Source organism: Ursus maritimus (genome assembly GCF_017311325.1).
Source record: "Ursus maritimus isolate PB19 chromosome X unlocalized genomic scaffold, ASM1731132v1 scaffold_X1, whole genome shotgun sequence".
Taxonomy (NCBI): domain Eukaryota; kingdom Metazoa; phylum Chordata; class Mammalia; order Carnivora; family Ursidae; genus Ursus; species Ursus maritimus.
The window spans coordinates 73,573,084-73,588,060 of record NW_024423319.1 but is presented as its reverse complement, the minus strand read 5'-3'; the positions used below and the strand labels follow the sequence as shown (position 1 = coordinate 73,588,060).

Here is a 14,977-nt window from a genome sequence, read left to right as displayed (position 1 = left end):
TGGTGGGTGGAGTGGGGATGGTTTCCTTCCTTCAGCCAGGACCCAGGGCTGTGCTGGCCTGAGGCTCAGAGGGACAGATCTGGGTTTGAGTGAGGTGAGGGTCGCTTCTGCCAGACCAGATACCCTTCCCGAGAGACCCAGGTGTTTTGTGCACAGAAGGTGGGGGTCTATGGTCCCCAGAACAGTCAAGGTTGTTGTGTGCACGTGTGTGTGTGTGTGTGTGTGTGTGTGTGTGTGTGAGTGTGAATTCAATCAATCGGGGATAATCTCCCTTGAGGGAGAGAGATGTGATTCAGGGAGTAAAGGGAGTGGAGACTGTGGTCAAGAACTGGCAAGATACTGAATGAGCAGAAGCAAGGGGTGGATCTACTTTTCAGGGGGTGCTGTTAAATGCCTAAAACTGGGGGGTAAGGACGTGCAAGTCCCAGACCCCTGGACAGGGTGTGGGAATGCTGAATGTCGGGAGCCCCTGGAGGAGACCATGGGTCCTATTCTGTGATCCTCGGAGCTCTGACCCCTCCCGTGTGCGTTGGAGGAAGGACAGTGTGGGAGGGAAGGCTACCTCAGAGTGGCTGGGACAGGCCTCATCTTAGCAGCAGGGAGCTCGCTCAGGAGTCTGCTCTGCCAGGAGCTAACGGGGACAGGGGCAGGACGGGCGCGGTGAGGGTGGGAAGTAGAGGTTGGATTCCCCAACAGAAAATTGGGCCAAGTTGGTTCCCCCTTCTCCCCTATTCTCAGCCTGCCTTCCTTCAGGGCCACATGCCATGAACTCAGGTGGCCAGACCATCACGCATGGGGTGGGACAAGCACAGACCTCGGCCTTGAAGAGAACATTCGTGGGACTCAGCCCTTCCCCTCCAAACCCCTCACTTGAGAAGGTGGGCTTGGTTGCTGAGGCTCTGGCCTTCACCCGGACCCTGTGGTTCTGTCCTGGCGGGGTAACACGGTGGGCCGTCTTCTGAGTGAATGGGTTTGGCGGAGACCTTCTGGCTGGGGTGTCTGGGGGCAGACACGTGGGCAAGTTGTGACTGGGGAGAAATCCAGCACCGACCCTGCCTTGGGGGCACAGTGCCGTGGTGAGCAGCGTGAGGAAGGGAAGAAGGGGACTGGGGAGGGCCTGGTCACAATCCTGGCTGACTAGTTTTGCTGGCCTCCCTTCCCTCCCCTGAGCACACAACCTCTGTTCCATATTCAGACGACGTAGTCCACAGTCATGTTGCTGTAAACACATACGTCACGGGCTGTGGCTCGTCTCCTTCCCGTCCCATCAGGAAGTAAGTGGCAGACGGTGAGGCACAGATTAAAGGGGTGCATGTGGGTCCCAGGGGAAAGGAAGAGGTGGGTCCCCTGCCTTAATTTAGTGTGCCTCTTTTGCCTTCCCCCTCACGCGTCCTCTCCAGCCTGGGAGGGAGTGGTGGCTGGCCTGGGGAGCCCTAGGCCCCGTCCTGCCTCATTCTGCTGCCTGCCCAGCTCCCAGGCAGATGGCTCCCTCTCCACCACCTCCAGCCCCAGCCGCTGTGCGGCCACCACCACCGGCCAGCCTTTCTCTGCAGACCTTTGGGTGGGGGGTTGCGCGCACTAAGGAGGGAGGAGGAGGTAGAGCACTGGAGACGAGGCGCTGGGCGTGGTGGGAGGAGGGATGGCCCCAGAGTTGTCCACACCCTAACTCCTGGAATGTGGCTCAATGTTACCTTGCCGGTGGTGGGGAGTGAAGGTTGCACAGATGCTTAATTCTGGTTCCTTCTCAGCTGACCTTAAAGTGGGGAGAACTCCTCACCCATGTTTGCTGGGTTTGGCCGGCACATTGGGGGTGGCAAGAGGGTGGCCCTGTGAGCTTTACCTGCATGATCCCGGGCGCACTTATCCGCACGACTTAGCCGGTGCTCGGCGGACCCCAATAACTCCTGCCAGGTGGTAGCCTGGTAACTGCCACTCAGAGTAGAGAAGTTTAGTAATAAGTTGAAAGCCTCCTTTTTGTCCCATGCCAGTCACTCCCCCTCAGTTCTCTCGAGGTGACTGCTGTCTTGACTTTTTCCACTCTGTTTTTAAAGGATAACAATCGCTATTTAGTTAAGAAAGCCTTTACAAAGGATAGACCCAGGATAAATTACAGGAGAGTAAGTATTAAGTATATATTTTTTAAAGATTTTTTTTTAATTTATTCATTTCTCAGAGAGAGAGCGCACCCAAACAAGGGTAGCAGCAGGCAGAGGCAGAGGGAGAAGCAGGCTTCCTGCTGAGTAGGGAGCCTGATGCAGGTCCCCACCCCAGCACCCTGGGATCATGACCTGAGCTGAAGGCAGACGCTTAACTGACTGAGCCACCCAGGTGCCCCAGTATTAAGTATATTTACGAAAGACCGTATGTATACACTATTGTAGAAAGTCTACAGTTTGACAGGTGGATAGGGAGCGCTCAGGCCGTGTAATAATCACCCAGGTGAGGAACGGTACATTCCACCTCCGGAGGTGCCATATGTGTGTGGCCCTTTCTGTGAAGGACGCCAAGTGCAAAAGTTACATACCGCTGGATTCCATTTCTTTTTCTTTCTTTCTTTCTTTCTTTCTTTCTTTCTTTCTTTCTTTCTTCCTTTCTTCCTTTCTTCCTTTCTTTCTTTCTTCTTTCTCTTTCTTTCTTTCTTTCTTTTTGTTTTTTTACAATTTGTTTAATTATTTTAGAAGGAGAGAGAGAGAGCTCTGGCACATGAGTTGGGGGAGGGGTGCAGGGAGAGAATCTTCAAGCAGACTCCCTGCAGAGCATGGAACCAGACACAAGCCTCCATCCCACCACCCATGAGATTGTGACCTGAGAGGGAACCAAGAGTCAGACGCTTAACCAGCTGAGCCACCCAGGTGCCCTGCACAGGATTGCATTTCTGTGACATTCTCACAAAGTCAAACCATAGGGACAGAGAACAGATCGGTGCTTGCCAGTGTCTGGGGGTTGAGAGAAGGGGTTTAACTCTCAGGGCCTGACGGGTTTTGGCGAGTGATGAAAATTTCTTGTAGTTTGATTGTGGTGGTGGTTGCCTAACAATACGAGTTTGTGGGGCGCCTGGGTGGCTGAGCCATTAAGTGTGTGCCTTCAGCTCAGGTCATGGTCCTGGGATCGAGCCCCACATCGTGCTCCCTGCTTGGCAGGAAGCCTGCTCCTCCCTCTCCCACTCCCCTGCTTCTGTTCCCTCTCTCGCTGTGTCTCTCTCTGTCAAATAAATGAAATATTTAAAGAAAAAATACGAGTTTGAAGGACTCAGACCTTGATATAAATTCTATCTCAATAATCTTGAACTTTTAAAAATGGTGAAAAATACATTACAAATGAATACTGTGTCTTACCAATTATTTTTTTCAATTTGAGGTTCACAATGATCTCCCATAATGTGTGAATGTGGAATATTATGGTATTTTATTTTCTGAAGTTAAGTCAAGTTTGTATGTCTGGGATGGGTCCAGTTTCGTCATAGCGCATTCTCTATTTTTCTTCTCATATCCTGTAGGATTCAGTTTGCTAATATTCTGTTTCTGATTCTTGCTTCTTTGTCATGTGTGATTGGAGATTTTCCTTTCTCAACTTGTTCTTGAAAGGATTTAGTATCCAGGTTATTGCATCCTCACAAAATGTTCTGGGGAGTATCCTTCTTTTTCCAGTTTTTCTATGAATTCATGTCACATTAAAAATGTTTTTGCCTAAGGTGTTTGTCCAAAGTCAGTGGAGGAGCCTGGATTTAAAAAAAAAAAAAAAAAGCTTTTTGACTAGTGATATATTCTGTGTGGTTATAGAACAATTCAGGTTGGCTATTCCTTCTTGAGTCACTTTTGGCAAGCTATTTTTTTCTAGAAATTGGTCACCTTTTTCTGAGTTTTCAAACCGATAGGCATAAAATGGTGTATAGTATCTTCTTTTTCCTCAGATTTTATTTTTGAAAATGTCTCTCCTACAGATAATTTTCCTAAGAAAATTGCAAGGAACACTCATAGATCCTTCACCTGGATTCACCCATTATTATTTGTCACATATGTCATTTTCTGTCCCTCCCCTCTGTGTGTGTGTGTGTGTTTTAAATGTTTCATTGAAGAAATTACGGTATATCGTTCCTAAATACTTCAGCATATATTTCTTAAGAAAAATCATGGTCCGCTACAAAATCTTTTTTTTTTTTAAGATTTTATTTATTTATTTGACAGAGAGAGACAGCCAACGAGAGAGGGAACACAGGCAGGGGGTGTGGGAGAGGAAGCAGCAGGCTCCCAGCGGAGGAGCCTGATGTGGGGCTCGATCCCAGAACGCCAGGATCACGCCCTGAGCCGAAGGCAGACGCTTAACGACTGAGCCACCCAGGCGCCCCGGTCTGCTACAAAATCTCAATGCAATTATCACGCTTTGAAAATTTAAGATTTGGTCCAGGGGTTCAGAAAGCTTCTCAGGTTGGATATGTCTGATTGCTTTCCCTGTTTAGTTTCAGGTTAACCGTGTTGGGCAGGAATAGCACACAGGCGATGTTCTGTCCTTCTCGGTGCGTGACATCAGGATATTCTTGGTGTCAGTTGTCTCACAACTCGATGTTAATTTTGGTCATTTGGTTTTGTGGTTATTTCTACCCTCTCTTTTCCGATGTCGGTGTTTTGCTCCCTTGTTTCCTGGACCTATCTCATTAGAGTTTCACCAATTTTATTCTTTTTCCCAAAGAACCAACTCCTGCCTTTATGATCCTGTCTCTTGTGTACTTGTTTCCTCTTTCACTGATTTCTTTTACCTTTATTACTTCCTTCATTTTTTCTTGAGCTTATATTGCTTGATTTTTTTCTAACTATTCTCATTAACTTTCAGCTCTCCTCTTTTAAATATATGCGTGACAAACAGCCCTTTAATGGCATCACAGGAAGTTTTATGAATAGTATTTTCGTTATCATTTTCTTACAAATAGGGGAATCACACAAATTTCTACTTTTATGGGCTGGATCAATGATTTGTGGCACATGTATATGAGGGAATATTTCTTCATCAGCAAAAATGCACAAAGCCCCACTACACAGAATAATAAGAATGAATCTTACAAACATAAGAGTGAATAAAAGAAGCAAGAAACAATACTGGCATATTTAATGACTTCATTTTTATAACTGTAAATAACAGGCAGCACTGGCGTAGCATTTAAAGATGCATATATAGGGGCGCCTGGGTGGCTCTGTTGGTTAAGCATCCAACTTTTGATTTCTGCTCAAGACATGATCTCAGGGTTGTGAGATCGAGCCCCGTGTCGGGCTCTATGCTGGGCGTAGATTCTTAAGATTCTCTCTTTTTGGGGCGCCTGGGTGGCTCAGTCGTAAGTGTCTGCCTTCAGCTCAGGGCGTGACCCCGGCGTTCTGGGATCGAGCCCCACATCAGGCTTTTCCACTAGGAGCCTGCTTCTTCCTCTCCCACTCTCCCTGCTTGTGTTCCCTCTCTCGCTGGCTGTCTCTCTGTCACATGAATAAATAAAATCTTTAAAAAAAAAAGATTCTCTCTCTTTCTCTCCCTCTGCCCCTCCCCCCCCAAATAAAACAAAGATGCATGTATTGTGTATAAAACCATGCGAGGAAAGGGTGGTCACAGAAGTAAGATTGTGGATTTCCTCTTTGGAGCAGAAAACGGGACTAAGACCAGACAGGGAAACCTCAGGAGCCTTGGAGGATATCGACAGTGTTCTCTTCTGTGACCCGGGGAGTTTACAGAGGAATTCACTTGATAATCGTTTATTAAAATATGCATACAATTGTGACATTTTCTCTGTCTATGTTACCTTTACTGTAAATGGGGGGAAAATAATGCTAAGGGAAATAACACAATAGTACAAACATACTGTAGTTATAACCTGAAGTAAAACTAAAATTACTTCCTTTATTTACAACAGGCCTCATTAAGATTAGTAATCTCACTTCATTTGTATTAATAGCCTTATGCTCAAAATTTCATAGATTTTACTAAAAATGATGGGAATGATGTTTACATAATTATAATATGTAAATCAGTCTCAGTTTTTTACAAGTATTCCATATTTAAGTGGTATGTTTTCATGCAGAATCTAATTGTTACTTTGTGCGGAAAGCCCACAAAGGTGTTGCACTACGGTTGCAGTTTTTCAGAGAGTTCTGCCTTCCCCATCCACTCCCTCTCAGAGGTGGAGGACCAAGAACCGGAGAGAACGTAGTAAAGCCAAAAATCCAAAGGGCCTGCGTTGTAATACACGGATTTGTCCAGCTGAGGGCAGTGCCGTTCAAGGCTGGTTGTGGGAAGCAAGGGGTGGATGCCACGCCTTCGGAGTGCCTCCTGTTCTTCGTAATTAGCCGATTAGCCACAGGGACTGAACGGGTTATTCGTGCCAATTAAAGGTGGTGGTGGTGGTGGTGGCGGCGGTGGTGGTGGTGATGGTGGCGGTGGTGGTTTTGGCGCACTGCATCTCCCTTGCCTGTTTGACACTTCCCTCTTCACACCAGCCTTCACCCCTGCTCCCCCACCAGCAACTCTTTTCTTCCTCTTTCTTCTCCCTAGACAGAAACCGAGACCAATGATGTGTTAGACTAGGCATGGGGCACTGACAAGCAGAAGAAACAGCAAGTGGGTGTGGGCAGCCCTTCAAAGCCTGACTGTTGGTAGGGAGCAAATCTAGAATTTTCCTGAAAAGTTAGACCTCACGCCATGAGTTTCCCCTGCTTTTGTTTCTAGTCTTGCGTTCCCCCAAAGGGGCCCAAGTTTAGGCTCCACACTGCTTTGTGGCATTGAGAGGGCCCGTAGGAAGGATGTCACGGTTATTTATTTCACTGACCAATGAAATGAAACAAAATGATTCTCTAGGGCCACCGCCTCTGCCTAAAGGTAAGTAGCATTTCCCATTCTAAATACCGCTCCATTCTCTTGACACCTTTTCTTAGAAGTCCAGCTACCATAATTCACCTGCCTTGTTTAAGGATGGGCCTGAAGCAGAAATAAATGAAACATTTATGTCAAAACTGTACTTTAAATGACTAAGTGTTTAAAGGGTCTTTTCAGATTCTTCTTAGGGCTTTTTCATCTCTTTAAACAACATTCTCTTTCTTTTTTTCTTTTTGAAGATTTATTTATTGTAGAGAGAGGGCGAGGGGCAGAGGGAGAGAGTGTTAAGCAGACTCTCTGCCGAGCATGGAGCCCGACACAGGGCTCGATCTCCCCGAGCCTGAGATCAGGACCTGAGCCAAAATCAAGAGTCGGATGCTTAACCAAGTGCACCACCCAGGCGCCCCCAAACGACATTTTCTTTATTGCTAATTCTATGATACCATTAGAAGACATTTTGAAAAAACTTATTTTGCCCATAATGCCTCAACTCATTTTTCCTCCATGCCTCCTGCCCCGGTATCATGGAAGCACAGGATACGAGAGCTAGAAGAACTCTTGGAGAAATCAAATAGCCCGACTCCTGGGCAGTGTACAAGTGAGGAGTCAGAGCTGGGGGGACAGTGCCGCGTCAAGGCCACCAGTGGTCCAGGGCTGTGCCTCTTCAGTCTCCACTTTGTCCTTCCGCAAGACTGGAGCCCTTGCCTCCCCTCACCCTCAGGTCTCCCGGGGCTGGATATTGCAGGTGGTGTGGCTTCTTCACAGCCTCCTGACTAGTCTGAAACCCTGAAATCCATCTCCCTGGCTGGCGGTTACAGCCAGAGCCTTGTTGCCCCGTGTGAGCACCTCAGGTGAAGAAGTGGCTGTGGCCTTCACCCTGTCCGGGGGACCGGTGGCGTGCTGGGGTCACCCTGGAGGGCTGACCTAACAGGCTTAGAAGAAGGCAGAGTAAACTTGGGCAAGCACTAGATGAGGAATCATGAGACCTGGCTCTCTCCTAATCTGTGGAAAATCACTTCTCTTTTCTGAACCACCGTTTCTCCATCTCTGAAAAGAGGAAGTTGGCCTGAAAGAGCAGCTCTCCACCTGGGGTCCATGAACTTCCTGAAATCGTGTGCAGCGTTGCGGGAGGCAACGTGTGTGGGCTCCGCGGAAGGTGCACAGAGCTTTCATCAGGCTCTCAAAGGGGTCCCGGTATGGACTGGATCATGTTGCCTCAAAAATTCCTGTGTTGAAGCCCTAACACTCATTGCGACTGTATATGGGGGTAGGGCCTTTAGAAAGTTAAATGAGGGGGCGCCTGGGTGGCTCAGTCGGTGAAGCGTCTGCCTTCGGCTCAGGGCGGGATCCCAGGGTCCTGGGATCGAGCCCCGCATTGGACTCCCCTCTCAGCGGGGAATCTGCTTCTCCTTCTCCCTCAGCCTCTCCCTCAGCTCATGCTCTCTCGCGCGCTCTCAAATACATAAATAAATAAACAAAATCTTTAAAAAAAATAGAAAGTTAAATGAAGTCATATGGGTGGGGCCCCAATCTGGTGGGACTGGTATCCTTATAAGAAGAGAAAGAGATACTAGAGATCTCTCTCTCCATACACGTACAGAGAAAATGCCATGTGATGACACAGCAGGCAGGTGGCCATCTGCAAGCCAAAAAGAGAGCCTAAACAGTAACTGAACTTGCGGGCTCCTTGATCTTGGACTTCTAGTATCTGGAACTATGAGAAAATTATTTAACCCACCTGGCCGTGGTGTTTGCTTTGGTGGCCTGAAGAGACTAATACAGGTCTTACAGCCCAAAAAAGATTCAGAGCCAATAGACCCACTGGTCCCCAGAAACCCACCCTGGACATTCATGTTTTACTGAAACATGCTTCTAGATACTCCGCAGGCTTCTTGAGTGTTTAACCTTTCATACACATAGTTTACATAGTCGTGATTATAGTGTGTATACAAATTTGTTTTCCTTTTATCTGTTCAGAACGGTGCAACATATTTATGACAACATGCTTCATTTTCCAACCATTACATGGCACAGGTTTGGATCTCTATAAACCCATAGACCAGAGTTTAAATCCTGATTCCACCACCTACTAGCTGTTTGACCTTGGACAAGTTATCACGCGTTCGTGTCTGTCTGTACAATGGGGATAAGTTTAGAGTCGACCTCATACGGCTGTGATGAGAATCAGATGAAATAATGTATGTCAAGGGCCGGACACAGAGTAAAGTTCCAACGGATATTTGCAGACCTATTGTTGTCATTGTTGAACATTTAAGTTGTTACCAGTCTGCTTTGCTCTTATAAACACACTGCTGTGAACAAACTTCCTTGTACATAGAGAATTTTTTTCTTTGTTTTTAAGATTTTATTTATTTGAGACAGCACAAGCGGTGGGGAGGGGCAGAGGGAGAGGGGGAAGCAGACTCCGCACTGAGCAGGGAGCCCGACTCGGGGCTCCATCCCAGAACCCTTGGATCATGACCTGAGCCGAAGGCAGACGCTTAAACAACTAAGCCATCCAGGGGCCCCAGGAATATTTTTCTTTTAAATTATTTTCTCAGGCTGAATTCCTGAGAGTGATGTCACTGAGTCAATAGTCTTTTTTTTCTTATCATTTAGAATTTTTATTTTGTTTAGGTGTCAATCTCTTGTGAATACATTAAAAAGCAAAACAAATCCGTTAACTTATTTCTAGAAGTGCTTTATATTTAGTGTAGAAATCTTATGAACTCAGAGTGGTCTGTGTTGCTGATTCTGTTCCCTGTGGGACTCTTTGGCAGGACAGCATTTAAACAGAGCACTTCACTCTTGGGTCCAGGATTTCCTTTCAACCTGTTGGGACCCCCATTTGTACCCTTTCGATGGCAATGTTTTCTGATCTTATAAGGGGGTGTCATGTGCGTACAAACAATGACAGCCACATCACAAAACTGCCAGATGGCCAACAGCCATCACTGACCTGTCAAGAGTATGCTAATTTCAGAAGCATAAAAATGTGAAAAAATGCGTGTCTTAGAATCAATGAAATGGGCTTGCTCACCCCTACTGTGAATGCCACCTCTTCAGATAGAGTTTTCCTAAACTACATTCCCCAACATTCCTTGTGGGCCTGTGATGTAGTTCTTATCAATAAGATGCACCCGTGGGAGGCTTTGATTCGGAACTGACATGGGGACACAGCTGAGCAGAGGTCACTGGCTTTGCGGGCACAGATGACAGCAGAGACACTGTTCTGAGGTTAATCAGACTAATTAAGCAGTGTCATTTCTGAGAGCTTTGCCTAGACCTGCTTCTAAAGCTCTTCTAACATTTCCGCAGGGGATGAATTTCTTTCTGCCCCAACTAGTTAAAGCCCACCTGAGATCTCTTCTTTCCTCCTTTCTCGTTAGCAAACCCTGATTTTGTTTGGGAAAGCAATACGTGCCAGCCGGAAAGCTACATTTCCCAAGCTCTCTCAAAGAGAGATAACCACATGACTAAATTCCAGCCAGTGAGATGGAAGTAGAAGTTGGTGCATAGGGCTTTTGGGAAAATTCCTCAGGAAGCAAGGTGACCTCATTACCACAAGGTAATGTCCTGCAGCTGGGGCGCGGTGTGCCAGCTCCTCCAGCTTCTTGTTGCTAAGTGTGACCATAGGGCACGTATTCAAGGCACATATTCAGTTTGGCAAAATGAAAATCACCCCCTGCAATGCATTTGAATTATAATAAGGCAACAAAGGTACGAACCCTTAGACCTCCCGCTGTATCCTGGTGATTCTCCCCGGGAATGGAGAACGCTTTCAGCTCCGTACACAGCTTTGTACATCGTGGCATTTTACCTGAATCCCGTTCAGCATGCATAAGGAGCCACGAGGTCCAGGGGCGCCGGGGTGGCTCAGTCGGTTAAGTGGCTGCCTTCAGCTCAGGTCATGATCTCAGGTCCTGGGATGGAGCCCCAAGTCGGGCTCCCTGTTCAGCAGAGAGCCTGCTTCTCCCTCTCCCTCTGCCCCACCCCTGCTCGTTCTGTCTCGCTCCCTCTCACCTTCTCTCTCTCTCAAATAACTAAAATCTTTAAAAAAAAAAAAGAGGAGGAACTAGGTACAAATCGGCCAGATGTTTTGGTAGATAATGTTAGTACAAGAAACGTTTGACAAGCCAGAACCTGAGTGTGCAACCTTGCTTTTATGGCAAGTAGATTTGTTTTACTGCGTAACCACTAACTTGGATTTTATTTTGTATTTGCAAGGTTTACTGTTGAATAATAATTAATATTCATCTTATGGAAAGCTCATATTCATAACTCAACAAATGCGCCTTTTCTCCTTGTTTGCCCTACATCCCTTTTCACACCCTCAGAGGCTGATTTTATTTCTCATGAGAGTCCTATTTCTTAGTGTTTTAAATTTGCATAATCCTAATTCATGAAGCTTTAAATTGTTATTATAAATTTCCTTGCATGATGAAATGCTCTTTATTCAACATTCTTTTCAATGTGTCTGTCACATCGGATATGTCATTCTTTGACAGTATATTCTGCCGAAACTAGCAGTGAAATCTGAGTATCATCTTTCCCACCTAAAAGTGACTGAATGCTTATACAAATGTATATTGTAGCAAAGAAACATGGGTGGGAGAGCTGAATCAGTTGACCCATCTCCTTGTGTCATTAACTTCTCTTCTCTGCTGCTTTGAAGGCAGATGTGAAGGCTGGAGGTCAGGCAGCCATCTTGAGAAGGTTAAATGACCATTCTAATGTTGTCTGACCAGAAATACAAAAGGAGTCTGAATTTTTGAAAACATCACGAAGATACCATTTCAGCCCTTGATCACCCATCTTGGAACTTTTCCTTAGATGGGAAAAAAAAAATTTTTTTAGTGTAATTTGTTTGAGCCAGTTTTGGGAGTTCCAATTATTGGAGCTAAGTTCAGATTCTAATTGATTTGGAATGTAGTACCTCGAAGTAGGAACTGCAAGGTACAAAATCTGAAGTTTTAGAACGGCTCAATAAAGAGCGCTGGGCTTGGAGCCATAATGGTAAAACCATGGCAGACTAGAAAGTTGTCACCCTTAGTTATGGGGTGATGAAACATTTGGTCAAATAATGTTGCCTGTGGTACTTTAGAAAGTGGGCTCTGTACAAACCACAGCTGTAGGATAGGGCAGTTAGGTTCTTTTTAAAGCTGTATATGGGGCGCCTGGGGGGCTCAGTCGGTTGGGTGTCCGACACTTGATTTCGGCTCAGGTCAGGTTGTGAGATCCAGACCCATGTCAGGCTCCACACTCAGCGTGGAGTCAGCTTGAGATTCTCTCTCTCTCTGCCTTTGCCCCTCCCCCCTGCTCTCTCTCTCTCTCTCTCTCTCTCAAATAAATAAATAAATCTTTTTTTTAAATGTATCATTTAAAAAAAGGTCAATCATCTGAGTAGAGAGAGAGATGAGAGAGATGAAAGGAAGCTACCCTCGCCCCTACAGTGGCCATTACTGCCTTCGCACAGTCATCTCAGGTCTTGGCCCCACATTGACAAGGCTGGAAGACTTTCCCCGATGAGCAAAAGCTGGGGGAGTTTCTTACCACAAGACCTGCTGTACGAGATGTGCTAAATGTGTGTGCTAAACAAGATGTGTGTCCTTCAAGATGAAACCAAGGGATGGGAAACGGCTACGTGAAGCCATGTCAAAATGGGAGGATCTCTGGTAGAGATAAACCCGTGCCAGTTAGAAGACCCTGCACTATGGAACTTTGGGTGCACACGAGCTGGTATCTGGAGTGGAAGGCCGAGAAGGTCATTCTGGAATGGGGGAGCTCTGAGTTTGCTACATGCTGAAGGAGAGGAGAGGGAGAGAAAAGAACCGGAGAGCTGGATGATAGAGGGGATCATTCTGGAGCAGGTGTTACAGGGTGGGAGCCAGGGTGCCTGTCAGAGGAGACTGTTGGCCGGGAGGAGGGCGGCTCTTCCTCAGCCATGGCAAGAGGAGGTCAGGGAGAGGCAGACGGGCTTTCTGCTGATGAAGGTGCTCCCCCAGCAGAGGAGGAAAAAACCCGTTTGTTGCAAACTTGAATATTTGGAGGCTGAAACAGTAAGCAGAAAGTTATCTGGGCCTGGAGGTCATCCAGGGGAAGGGAGTTTGGAAGGGCGAGGCAGCAGTGAGGGCATGGTGACATGGCTAAGCCTTAAGGTTCTGACTTGGCAGAGAGGTGACTGAGGCCGGCCCGAGGCTGTCTGGGAAAACGAGGTTGGCTTGAGGGCCTGGAAGTCAAGTGGAAGGCAGAGTGACTTTGGCAGAAGGAAGAGAACCGAAAAAACCCGAGGTGGTACTCAGAAAAGAGGAGTTCCAAGTTTAAATATTTGAAAATGAAACCTGAAACTCGGGTTGAGTGAACAAGGCATCCTAGGTGTGATTAAAGCTGTGGGAGGCTGAATAAGAGGAGAGGTGGAAATTACTGAAATTGAAAGGAACAGTTACATAGTGTCATTTATCCCCCCTCACATACTTAGGACACAGAAGATGACAAAACTCGGGCTCAAAGTGGTGAGGCAGCCGGTCCAGAGTCCTGCAGCAGCAAAGAAATGGCAGAGTTGAAATTTGAACCCAGATCTGTCCCGAAAGGGACACGGTGCTTTTCTGTCACCAACCAGGAATTGGAGTGAAGCAGATGGCATGGAGGGAGGGCGATGTTCTCCGGGTAAGGGCAGGTGAAGGCGGAATGAAGCACAAAGTTAGTTTGGACAATGGGACGGGAATAAGAAAGGGTTTGTCTGGAATGCCTGGGTGGCTCAGTTGGTTAAGCATCTGCTTTCAGTTCAGATCATGATCACGGGGTCCTGGGATCGAGCCCCGCATCGGGCTCCCTGCTCAGTGGGGAGTCTGCTTCTCCTGCTCTCTGCTCCTCCCCCTGCTCGTGCTTTCTCTTTCTCAAATAAATAAATATATAAATAAAATTTAAAAGAAAAAGGAAGGTTTCATCTGCATGAACCAGGTTCCTAAACTTGGGACTTCAGTTTTTTATAGCTGGTTTTCTCCGGGCCACTTTCTTTTTTTTTTTAGATTTTATTTATTTATTCGACAGAGATAGAGACAGCCAGCGAGAGAGGGAACACAAGCAGGGGGAGTGGGAGAGGAAGAAGCAGGCTCACAGCGGAGGAGCCTGATGTGGGGCTCGATCCCATAACGCCGGGATCACGCCCTGAGCCGAAGGCAGGCGCTTAACCGCTGTGCCACCCAGGCGCTCCTCTCCAGGCCACTTTTAACAAAAGAGATTGTTTGGAGGCTGTGTGTGTGTGTAGCACGTGACAATTTGCAGAGCACTTTCACTTCGTCGCTCAGTGCCTTCACGACAGTCTCTGGGTATTATGCTCGCTTTCCTGGGGAGAAACAGAAGCTCCAAGTCTGTGATTTCCCCATGATCACACAGGAAGCGACAGATAAAGGCGTGCAGTCCAGACACTGTGTTGCAAGTGGGATTTACTGCCCCCTGCCCCCGCACCATCCTTTCAGTGTTGAAGAAATCTCTAGCTCTAGCACCTTCAGCCCAAATTGTCCGGGACCAGAAGGGGGTGGTCTAGGAAAATGAGGAGCCCTGCATGCCTGAAACCATGTCTTTAGAGAGAACTATGGAGAATCTTCTAAAATGGCAGAAATACAGACATAACAGCATAGCCCATTCCTTCGAAGAGCTCATCAGTGAAGGAGAAAGAATTGTTTTGAAAATTGCAATCCAATATGCTACCTTCTATTCCGTCCTGGTAGACGCCGCACTGTGGGAGCCCAAAGGGGAAACAACCGCTACTGCGCTGGGCTTTGAAGGGCGGCTTCTGGCAGGAATTGTCTCCTGACAGATAAGAAAGCAACCGATTTCGGGCACGGCAGCTGGGAGCACTGCGCCCAGAGACACACACACAGGAGCCTATAGACCCGTTTGGTGAGCAAACCTTGCAGATGCTTGCCAAACTGGGTCACTGTTAAGAAGCCAGGTCACAGGGGCGCCTGCGTGGCTCAGTCGGTGAAGCGCCTGCCTTCAGCTCAGGTCACGATCCCGGGGTCCCGGGATCGAGCCCCTTGTCGGGCTCCTTGCTCAGCAGGGAGTCTGCTGTTCCCTCTCCCTCTGTATCCACCTCTCTCTCTCTCTCTCTCTCTCTCTCTCTCTC

At 47.2% G+C, this 14,977-nt stretch overlaps 1 long non-coding RNA gene across 1 annotated transcript; it reads right to left on the bottom strand.

Moving 5' to 3' along the window:
- Positions 1–5,719: 5,719 nt before the first annotated feature.
- LOC121100976 lies at positions 5,720–10,821 on the bottom strand. The gene is made up of 2 exons (XR_005832781.1): positions 10,670–10,821; positions 5,720–6,524 (listed from the first exon to the last, which is right to left on the bottom strand). It is a non-coding gene; the product is annotated as an uncharacterized LOC121100976 (long non-coding RNA).
- Positions 10,822–14,977: the final 4,156 nt, after the last annotated feature.